The sequence below is a fragment of the Ambystoma mexicanum genome, chromosome 9 (genome assembly GCF_040938575.1).
Source record: "Ambystoma mexicanum isolate Mex_15411 chromosome 9, UKY_AmexF1_1, whole genome shotgun sequence".
NCBI lineage: Eukaryota > Metazoa > Chordata > Amphibia > Caudata > Ambystomatidae > Ambystoma > Ambystoma mexicanum.
The window spans coordinates 169,679,092-169,691,457 of record NC_090931.1 but is presented as its reverse complement, the minus strand read 5'-3'; positions in this window follow the sequence as shown (position 1 = coordinate 169,691,457).

The following is a 12,366-nucleotide window of genomic DNA, read 5'->3' as shown; positions in this document are numbered from 1 at the left end:
TGGTGGTGCCTTTCCTCACAGCAAGAAGGCGGGCATGAAAGCAGCATGTCCAGGGATGTCTTCAAGCAGCATGCGTTTGCTTGTTTGTGATCTAGAGTGCTCCATCAGCAAGCATGCATTCACACGCGTCCATAGGAGGAATTGCATATTATCGGGGGGTTGAGGGGGAGGAGAGGCACTGCATCAGTTGTCAGACAAGATTGTTCAAACTGTTTGGGAGGGAGATCGGACCAATGTGGTGAGTGTGCGCACACACGACTTGCAGGATTCTCAGTGTACCACCCTCGCCTTACAGGAAAGTAGATCCTTCCTAGCTCCTGATTGGCACGTATTTTTTTAAAACAATCTCTCCTTGGTTGATGTGATAGAACACAAAGTAAGTCGGTGCTGCTGCTGCCAATATATGCCACATGCTTTGCCTATTGGCATGCCAAATAAATATTCTGGTTCTTAACACCCATTCCCTTTTTGTTTTTTAAACATTGAAATACAAGGTCGCACTACTCAATCATATGTATCAAAGTAAAAAACTAATTTGGGTACTGATGTCGGTTCCTCATGCATCACTAAAATGCTTGGTGGTACTAGTGTAGTCAGGCCAGCTGGTTGCTCCCCTAAAAAGATTGGGTCTCTGTTCTGGGGTCTAGGAACATATCGGGAAACGTTCTTGCTCCCTTGATGGCATATGGTGACCTAGTGAAACTCACTCATTAAATGAAATGGAATTGGCACTTATCATTCTGTAAAAACAGGTTCTCTTGTGAGGCAGAGGGTCATTCTATTCTCCTCCACTGGTATCAGTGACGACTGAGACAGTCTTGATTGGGGATCAGGTCTTGGTTGGGTATGTTTGGCGACCTCTGCTTGGCAGTGCTTTAAGTGTGGTATGAAATCAATAGGAGTGGGCGCCCTCTGGAAACAGTGTGTGACAGAATTGTGCTGCGTGTGACCTAAAGGAGGGAGGTATGGGGGTGACCACCATGAGTCAGATACATCTTCAGCTGGGTCTGAAATCAATGAGAAAGCACGAAAGCTACTGTCTGTTTTTCATCAAATAAAAGAGCATTTTTGGGAAACAGTGAACACACAATCTGTGATTAAAGCCTGCGAACACCTTCTTAGTTCATAATGAACCCTGGCCTTCCTTTAGTTATTCCACACTAACAGTAAAATGACTGCAAACTGCGAGCCATATAAAACATTTGGACACAGGCAGCCTTTGTGATCAGGTGCTGGCTTCCCTTCAAGTGTTTCTGTCAGACCATCCTTGTTCAAATCTCAAGTAACCGTGTCCATGTTAAGGTACGGGAGCTCTCTGTTTCGGGTGCAGTTTTTGTGGACTTCCAGGGCTCTGCTCTGCCTAGCCCTGGTCCAATTCAATCCCTGGTGAAGGTGTCCTGGAATATGGCTGTGCGGCTCTGTTTGGATACATGAGATCTGGTTTTGTGGAGTGGGTTGGGAGGGAGGGATATGTGTGTGTGTGTGCATATATATTTTCTCCATGGCTATATAACCTGTGCCTGCGTTCTGGGCAAAAAATACTGCTGAGAGCTGCAAATTAGGCCTGGAAGTGCCTTCCTGACAGAGAAGCCATAAATGATGAATCCTCAAGTCAAAATTGTCAGATCGCTGCCGTTCTGTCTAATCCAGGTAGTGTGACCTCTACAACTGATTAGACTGTTCTCCAGGCAGGGCCTTCCACGTATTCCCTAAAGGCAACTGCATGTATCCATCCCTGGCCCAGGGTTCTGATGTGTGTTTGAGGGGAGGGGGGTTCATGTTTCTGATCACTGCTAGTTTTCCCTGGTGTATTCCAATACATTCTGATTACTTCCCTCCTCTGTGCCCTAAGTCTAGGCATTATCACATTTAGGGCACAGAGCACTAGCAATATGAATTGGCAGTGTGCTTCGCATACACCACTGCTCAGGGCATTTGGCTGTCTGTGACACAAATCCTAAACCTTCATACAGTAACACCTATTCAGCAGTACAAAAACCTACCTGGGCAGATGTCATGTTTTACCATGCACGTCTGTTGCTGTCTCTATTCAGCTTTTTTCGCTACAGACACAGCGATTTGAGTTACTGATGACCCTTTCACCTTCACAGTGTGGCTAAAGTGCCATACACCAGACTGAAGACCCATTGTAAAAATGGGACCAAGTGATAAAGACCTGAAAAAGAGGCTTTTAAGTGGAAACTGCATGGTGACCTTGTCAGTGGCAGGGGTTGGGGTTATGTCATTAATGTGCATTGCTTTTTAGTCCAGGGTGACCACCATGCCAAGGGAAGTTCTATTTGTCCCAGTGTTTAAAAATTGCTATGAGATTTGCACCTCTGCAATGCGTGTGTTCTTAATGTAACATGCTTTCTATTCCCTAATGTTTTGACTGGACATGCCTGTCATTTGACCTCGGCCTCCACACTTTAGTTTACCACCAGATTTGGAAGACAGGTGGTCCACTGCTGTTTCTTCCCATCCCCATCAGAATGGGCTATAAGCCCTTTGTACAAAGATTTTCCCACCCTTGATTTTTGGAGCAGTGAATGTGATTTCCACACCCTTTGAACCATGAGAAAACCAAAGTTCCTTTCAGACCCTGATGTGCCTTTGGAAGTGTCCTCTTGTCGTTTTGGATCACATGCCCATGCTTCACGTTATTGCTGCTTCTTCATGTTTTGTATATTAATCGTCTGTATTCGTCACTGTTATTCATCTGTTAGTCTACTTACACATCGTCAACCCCATCTGGAATTGCTTGGGATCATCATCCATTGCCAACTGCAACTATTTATGTAATGGAAAAGTTTGTGCTTTAGACTTTGCCCTTTTGCACGAGAACCAAATATCCCCCCTGTAAATAAACATTCCTTGAAAATGATCTGCCCGAGTAAATTTGTTTCTAGGCCATGTGGACAAATAATGGATGAATCTTGGTTGCTGGTCTCAGTAAGGGGGGAGTGCTCATCGTTCAGGTAAGGACCTCCCACCATACTCCCCCTAAAGATTATTGAAAAAAGATAAAGGCAGATGGGTGACAGTGAATGGTCTCTCGGTGCTTGAAATAATAAGGGTTGTTATTAAGAACAAACTCGTTGGGGCATAGTTTAATGATCTTTGAGGGATGAAAAGCTGAGTAAGCCTATCTGGGATTTTAAGCTCTACCCTACTGGTTACACGGTCAATGGGAGCCTCTTTGGCAGAGATTTGTGTGGGGGGAAATGGGCCAGGTGGTAATGCACCCAATCAACTGATCATTGGGTATCCTGTGTGCCAGATGTTCAATGCCAACAGGGTTGCCTCAGCCTTTTAACCTTCAACAGTGTAAAAAGGGAGTCCCACCTAATCTAGTTCGTCAAGTTTATTCAGAATAAAATATCCATCAAAGATGTGCAAAGTTAAAAACTATAACAAGTAAACGAACAGAATGCAATTTTAAAACCTACATTGTCAAAAGAAATAACGCAATCAGGCAGTGCCACATGCAAACAATAGCCATTTTCAGACAATAACTGCCTTTGTAACTTAAGCGTATTTTCAATGTAGAAATAAACACATTGTTCAGCAAACAGATCCTGAACTGATGAAAGAAACCTAAACGCCTTTTGTACATGTCTTACTCCCTGAGCCTTCAATAAAGGCAAAAGGAATTTCTTCCTTAGTCGTTAAGGCAGGAAAAAAGAGCATACAATGTTGTAAATCATCTACCTTATTCCTTGAACATAAACATGTCTTCTGTTCTAAACTATTACCCCACTGTAATTTGCAAGTAGTAAGTTTGTTCTAAAACAAAGAACAATTGCTCTCTTCCTTAGGTCTGTGAACCACTGTGCGGAACCCATAATATGCGAGATGCCAGTGACATTTATGTGGTAAAATTGAACACTTTGCTTTTTACCTTCTTTATTCCGCCTAGCGTCTGCCCTAGCTTTCAGGGATTCGTTCACCAGCTGCCTTCTTTCAGAATTGCTGACCACTAGCTCTTTACTGGCTGATTGAATATAATTTAACCATAATGATGAACTGCTTACAATTGAAAACCATAGATCCTCACCAAGCTTTTTGTGAGCAGCAAATGGGGATTTCCCCACAAACTGAGGCAATAAATTAGTGTTGCACAGCTATAAGATCCCCATGCAACAAGTACCCAGAAATCCCTGATGGACATAACTTTCCTCAGAAACTTTTTCAGTAACCTGGTCTGCATTATTGCCGTCATTCTCCCATACGGCAGTCCCATGCTTAAAGACAGCTGCTGATTTAGCAGAATAAAGCTTCCGAATATGGTCCCATGGTAGGCCAGCGAGATTCCTGCCATATCTCAAAATGGAACCATTAATTTGGGAAGGTGTGTGTGTGTGTGTGTGTATTATTAAGTATGGAACTTGGACCTTAGGCTAAGAATTTACTCTAAATACAGCTTTTTGGATTTCTTGTTTGTATATTATAGACCCCCACTATAGCTGTACCACATTTGGGGCAATCCCCTGATTTTGTATTTACTATTGCGAATACACATCACTTTTGACTTCCCAATATTAAGATTCAGATCTTTTTGTACCATATAATCTTTGAATCCAATTACTAGTATTTGGAGAGCGTGCTTTGTTTTGGCTAGCAAGACTGCGTCATCCGCGTATGTACACACGTCTTTTGGCCCGCCATTTTGCATATGACACTTGTCGGAGCACCTAATGTAGTTGGTGCAGAATTAATATAGAGGTTAAAGAGCAGCGGTGCTATATCCCACCCCTGCCCTGCTCCTTGTGAAATCCAGAATGCTTGTGCAAATTATTATTTTTTTTCCCTTGCTTCCTTATCCTTACTCTGGCTTATACATTTGAGTGCAATTCGACTAGCATCTGTAGGATCTCACCTGGTCACCTGGCATGCCCAACTCATGTAGGTTTCCCCAAAGCTTCCTGTGGTTAATACAGTCGATATGTCTATGAACCCCAGATATACAGTGGTTTTATAACCAGGCACATGTTTGTTTAGGACTAGGTTTAAGTTAAACAGTGGGTCTGTGGTGCCCATACCTTCCCGGAAAACATTATGATAGTTTATAAGAATCTGATTTCTCAGTGCCCAGTCCATAATCTTTCTATGGAGCACCCGTCCAAACCATTTAGCAGAAGTATCAATTAATGAGATTGTGAGGTAAGCTTCGGCGTCAGATCCGTCTCCCCTTTTGAAAATGGGTATTATAATTGCCTCTTTTCCATGAGGCAGGTACAGCCTTTTGGCGTAAGATCACACTAAATATTAAGGTTACTATAGGTACCCACATCACTATCTCATGTTTAAAAAAACTCAATTGGAATTGAGTCTGGTCCAGGTTATTTACCATTTGCTATCCCCATAAGGGCCTTAAATACCTCTGTCGTGGAGAACGACAAACTGGATCCACAACTCTGCTTGGAATATCGGCCATGGTATTCCAACTCCTTATCCTCTGGACTATTGTATACAGTGGAAAAGTGCTTTATTTGGGATAGATCTACCGCCCAGCAGAACTCCCCTACACCACCAAACCACATCCCAGCAGTCACCAGCAGAATGGCTGCTCTGGCTCTGTTGAGCACTATCACCTTGCCTTAAAACTGCGTTTTGCAGTCACCAAAATAATGGCTGTGCTGTCTTACCAGTCACACATGGGGCGAGATGAAACGCCAAATACCCTGAGTATTGTTGCCAGTATTTTCTTCAGTCGCTCCAGAGAAAAGTTAATTTGCACCAAAAAGAAAATAATTCAAAGGCAGCGCTGCTAGGCTGCCAGTCCAAAGCTTTTCACTAAAAAAGGAAATATTCTGCCTTTTACAATGACTGCGCCCTGATGCCCTTTTTTATCTGTTCAACAGTACACAGTTCTGATCCAGTGAGACCCAGCTAGGTCCATTTATATTCAGGTTGTGCTCCAGCAAAAGGAGGCATTTCTCACTGAATGACAGGCAAGATCTGTGAAATAACAAAGAACTTAACTCCAAGCCAATGCCTTACTTTGCAACAAAATATCACAGCTAAATTCTTCATGAGAATTCCTCTCTCTTAGCCTGTCGGTTTCAAAGGATCCTTGTGTGGAACAGATTCTGCTGTAGTAGAAATTAACTATCGGCATGGAAATGCTCAGAATAAAGATGCCAGGAAAGGCGGCATTTGAAAGTGTCATCCCAGCAGAATTAAAGGAATGGTTCGGTCAGAAATGTTTATTGTCCCTACGGGACGGCCATGTGTTTTTAAGCCTCGGTCGATATTAGAAACATTTCCTATGGTCCTTAACCGAGTTTTCGTCCATTAAACACGCGAAAACAGGCAGTAGGGAACCGTCATTTTGTGGTATTCTTATCACTTGCCGCATCGCCCTGTGTGACCTGCTTTTGCGGCACTAAATCATATTTCCCCGCCCCTGAGCCTGACATTATCAAAACATTCATATTCCCCGCCTCTCTCCGTGACGTTACTGTGCTGCGTAGGCAAACGCGCCCAGTCGTCTTCTATGCGACTTCACACAGAACCCGGAAACCAACACAGATCAACTCACAACACAGCGCGCCACAATCGGAATATGAAACTGTACTTTAAAATCAAACAGCAGTATGGTACATTTGGCAAAGTGCATTTATTAGAGAATATTCAGCAATTGGCATATTAAATCGGAATGGATTTTTTTTTTTCTTTGCTCTCGATCCGCAAATCCTCTAAAGTTTATCGTGAGTCACGCGCTGTTCCTTTATGGTACACAGGGTGTTGGTTTTCGTTAAAAGAAGCACTTTGGTTGCACGGTGAATCGCAAGGCTGTTCCATCAACTAGCCACTAGGCCACCATAAAGGTTGATATGTTGCTTCTAGCCGCTAGTACTGTGTAAGGGCATATGGGCCCTTGGCGATCGTCCCATAAAATAGTCAATGTAGTGCAGTTGTTTACAAGAAGTTGCAGCTAGCGATTGAAGAAACCATCGGCCGGGGTCTGGAAAAGGTGGCAGTCGCAGTATGGTAGGATGTACCTGTTTTGAAAACATAAAAATTGAAATTAGTCCCGCCAGCCGATTACTATTATTCATTTTATTTATTCGGGCCGAGTGAAACTATTTGTTTGCGAGGATAGTGCAATGGAGTATGTTTGGCTCTAAAAGCAATGTGAAAACTGACGAAAGAAATCGAGGTTAATACACAAAGTAATGATTTATTAACGTTGAACCAGTGAGAAATGACTATTTGTCTACATGCATGTCGAATGGGCAAATGCATGCCCATGTGCCCAGTAGAAAGACGATCCCACAAATGTTTTACTTGCTCTTCATTGTAATATGCCACTCAGAATGAAAAAGTACAACTTAACCTTCTTTAACTGAACGCTATTGTTATTATATTCTGATATAAAATCGTTTAAAGAGTTACTTACATTATATTTGCCATTTCCATTGTCTGAGTAATGCAGTCTGTAAATTGCACTCTGTTTGTGGCAACAATGTTTCATATACTGAACTAACATGAAACTCGGTGTAGTTTCAGAATTTTCAGCCTTATCGTCTCTTACGTTATTGCACCCCTCCTTCAAATGAAGTCCTTTCGGCATGGTCCCTGTCTCTCAAGGTCAAAAAAACAATAGAACCTTATACTGCCAGTGCGAGTCGTGGGCCTCTTCAGCCCGCGAGCAAAAAGTCAAAGCATGAGCATACATTCTTACATTGCAACATCCCGTGTAAAGCCATCTGTGAGAACTTGAATTTTCCACTCCATCTTTCTACTAGGCCTCAATGTTTTAATGCGAACTGGCTTCTCTGCCATCTGCAACACCTCGCTTGGCGTGTTCTAAGGCCCCCAATTTTGTCCTCGTTGTCCGCGAGCTTTGCAGCCCTAGAGAACCATAACTATGGAGACTTTGACTTTTTGGGGGAAGGTCAGTAAAAGCAGTAAAAGTATAAAGTACCCGAGGAGTTCAGTTTAAAGTGAGATTTTTTGTTTGTTTTATTATTTGCAATGCGCAAGCCTCCCCTCAGTTAACACTACGCAGCATTTACATGAGATTGCGAAGCTTAGTTACAGCAACAAAATTATATACATACACATATTGACAAGGTCAGCGATATGAGGTGAATAGAGAGAGAAGTCAAAGATGAGACCCAGGTTGTTCGCCACCCAGGATGGTGAAGGGAGGGGTTAGGGTTAGCATACTTTGTATATACACTGTACAATAACATTTTTTCAAAAAGACCATCAGATTACAATGATTTAAACCGGGATTTGTACTTCTCAACGAGCTCTGCTTTGGCTGGACATGGCACAGTGGCAATGTTTGGTGGCAATACATCAGTGCTCTGCACAGAATCGCTCCAAATTCCATGTCTGTGCTTCTCTAGTACATTGACAATAAAGCCTTTAACAAAGTCGAACTCCATTTCGTCATTTACTGGTTTCACCACCCATTTCTTACTTCTTTTTGCAAAAGCCATAGTGTAGCGAAGCATCCCTACGTTTCCCGTAGTCCTAGATTGTTCACGGCACACATTCTCATTATGGGCCAAGACCCCTAATAGAGTCCTATGTTTCATGCCTTGTATGCTGAAATGCAATCGCTCTGGCCTGTACTTTAGGCACATATTGTGGAACGCCTCCAAACCTCCTGTGTGACAGAATTCTGTCAGTCCCCTCAAATCTCTTGATAGAGTTTTATCAAAAACAATCTTCTCAATGGCTTTGTGTGTAGGTGAAGATGGAATCAACCACTTCTTCTTCTGTGCCTCCTCTGGGGACAAAGGGCCATGTTCACATTGGTGGAAATGTTGGTTTTCTGTCCAGCGGTGAACGTTGGTACAGGGGTGCATCAGTGACTGCCATTTTTCAAGTAGGATTTCCACTGACCCTTCACAAGTTTTGGAGCTCCACCAAAGATGGTTGCTGATAGACTGGGACCACTGTGAAATACTTTCCAAACCTTTTTTTTTTCTCCCCTGCAGCTGAGATTTTCTTATTGATTGATTTAGCAAGATTCCATACATCAAATCGATGTTTAATATGTGAGAACTGCTCTCTCATTGTCTTGGCTATTGAAACGTGTCTGTCCTAGTTTCTCCATGGCCACTGAGGATTTACATTGGGACACCTGCACGACCACCAAACTCACAATTTTCTTACTATCCATGTCCTGAAAGTGGTAGGTGCAGTACTTGGCAGAAACTCCAGGGCTGTCGCACTGTCCATCGCCGGCTAGCCTGAATCGTGTGCCTTCGAATGTACTTTCTAGAGACAATTGTTCAATTTTCCAAGCATCACTAATGGCTGGAAATAGATAATCATGTTGGAATTTGTAGAACTCGTTTTAGAAATTAAATGGAGTCCCACAAACTGAAAGAAAGACTCTAACTTTCTAAAACTGGACCCACTAAAAAGTGAGGCAGCTGCACGCAGTAGATTGCCTGCTGGCAGTTTCCCCAGCATCGGTTGTGCAGACCATGAGAACGTATGATGTAATGTACAGGCGGCATGTATTTTGACGTTACTGCCTTGTGTTTGACGAGTCACATGAATCAATGGCTTCCCAAATACTTCTCCTCTAACAGAATGCCGACATTTCAGCATACTTATAATATCCATCAAACAACTGTTGAATACTATGTATTTGCCCTCTTTCATTAGACTGTCATCCTGCATCACAGTTGTTTTGGACTGCATCGTTGCAGACATATCACCAGAATTGAAACTAATATTGCTATCATCAGGTTCTGATGCGTCGGTGAATAGTGCTGCTGGTTCATTCGCTGTTATTTCAACATCTATTACTTGAACATTGATGGGAGAACACAACAATTGTAACGCTCACCTGATTCCCTCGGAGGCGCGGGTCTTGACTGGGCAGTGAAACCGTCTTCAGCGTTAGGCGTAGGATTCGTTTGGCTCCCGGATTAGGCCCCTTCTTCACTGAAAATTTGACCCGAAGGGTGAGGTGTCTGCAAGTAGAAAATCTAGGTATTAGTGGCTGGAATGTTGGGAGAAGTTCCAAGCCCCTCTCTCCCTCTCTCCCCGTGGTACTGGGTTGTAGTCGCGCTCACCTTAAATAGGTGAATGCTGGGCTCTCCATCCTGCGTCTTGTGCAGGGGCGCTGGGTCCAGTTACTTCACTGGATTCGAGTTCAGCCTCTTGATTGCAGAGGGTGATTTGAGAGCGATGCCGCCGTTTGCTGCACGAGCGTGACTTGTAAGTATTAAAGTTCTTTTTAGATTGCTCTCTTATAATGTCTGTCTTTTTCCTTTTCAGTTGCTGCCGGTGCCAAAGAAGATGCCCTCCCGGTTCGTGGCAATGAATGAAGCAAGAAGATGGAGAATAGGATGGCATGTAAGAAGAAAGGCTGCTCTAGGGCTGTAGACTGCACCTTAATGTCTCTTTTTGTCTTTACAGGTGATGGAATGCGGCGCGAGCAGAGTTGAGGCGAGCGTAATGCAGGTAAGTCGTTTTGCAACTAAGCGTTAGTAACCAATGTTCTTTGCCTTTGCAGGCCCGATGCCGGACGAGAAATGCAGAAAAAACGCCTTGGATGCTGCCGATGGATCGGGTAAATTGAAGCGCCAACCTTGCTTTTGCCTAACCTGTGCCTTTTGTTTTTGCAGGAGTTGCTGAAGACTGCAGATTGGTTCCAGCAGGTAATTTTCTTATTCACAGGATCCGGAGCTGAAGATTCCCTGGAGCTGACACGGTGAGCGTCCTGCTGCAGATGCAGAATAACGCGAAGCACGTTGCACCAATCGGGTGTGGTTTAAATAGCTCACAGGAGTGCTTAGGTGTCTCCTTCCACAGCCTCGCCCAGGAAAAAAGAGTTCCTGCTTCCAGAAGGATTCCAGCATCAATGATCCAGGGAGTGGTGCCTGCCCCACCCAGAAGAAAAAGTAGTCCCTGCCAGAAGAGAATGAAACATCATTCTGCTGGTAAGTAAGCAGCATGGTCTGCTGCAGGTAGGTCCACCCAAGCACTTTCACACTTGTTATGAGCCCGGCGCTTCCTGTGCCGGGACTGGTCCATTTTATGAGCCTGGCACCACCGGTGCCAGGACAGGGTCCAAAAGGTCCCCATTGGGACTGGCTGGCGCCGATGGTATATGTTCTGAGCCTGCTTCCAAGGGTGTTGGGTTGGTCCTGACTCCTTGGAAGCAGTGGTCATGACAACAATGTCGACAGCTTTTTGGGTGCAATTTTTTGTTTTGTTGGTGTAGATTGTGTGAATTGATCTGCGACTACTTCAGAGCCATCTTCAATACATCCAGTATCATCTTCTTGTGGTGGTGCAGTCACACTGTAGCAATGGTCCAATAAAACTTTACTGGATTCTCTGGACACATTCAATTCATGTTCTGGCCATTGGACATGAGCATCTCGAGTCTGAACACGCCTCGCCTGAATGAATAGTTCCTCCGTAGTGTAAATAGTCTGGAAAGCAACAGCTCTCATTTGCTTCACTGTCTTTGTATGTATAGTTCGTACACCCACGGGTAACTAGAGGACAGATTGGAAAAGGGATGTTCAGTTTAAACACAAAATAAAGTATAGTACAATTGACAGAAAAAAAACATAATATAGTCCCCAGCACAAAACAATTAAAAAAAATATATGAACGGTTTGTAACTAACCTTATTTTTGTTTCTTTTCTTTGCACCTTTCTTGACCCAAACTTCAACATCTGCACGCTGTTGCTCCGATTCGTTTCCGCATGTCTTCCCTTCCTCTTGCGCTGCAACGACTATATTTTCTGGATCTGCATAGACCGCACAGAATGACGCTCCATCGACTCCCTGAAACATAGTACTTTCATTACTATTTATCACAATATTGTAAACATAACACACACTTGGGGTCGCTGGCACAGGTACATATAAATAGATAACCACAAATGATCCATTGTCTAAAAGAATCAACGGATATCCAAATATGATCCGATTTTCTCGACTTATTTCTCCGATTTATTTACATCTGCATCAACTACAAGGGATGTTGTGATTGTAGAGGAAGATCTGTCGTCTCCCTGAAACACAGTACTTGCGTTAATAAGGAAGAAAGTATAACAAATGGAATCATGTTATATGATCTCGCTCGATGGAACTGTCAGTATCCATATCTAGGGATGTTGTCAATGTAGTGCGCACTTCCGAAAGGTGCTGCACTGATTCGTATACTCATGGTCCCGCTTCCACTTCCCCTGGAATTACTTGAATGTCAGGCTCCGCATCAAGTGCAGGGGTTGACGCTCCATCTACCGCCTGAAACATAGTACTTGCATTAGTAAGGATTACAATATTGAAAACCTAACACACACTTGGGGTCGAACACACAGGTACATATCAATGGCTAACCACGAATGAAACATTGTGTAGAACAA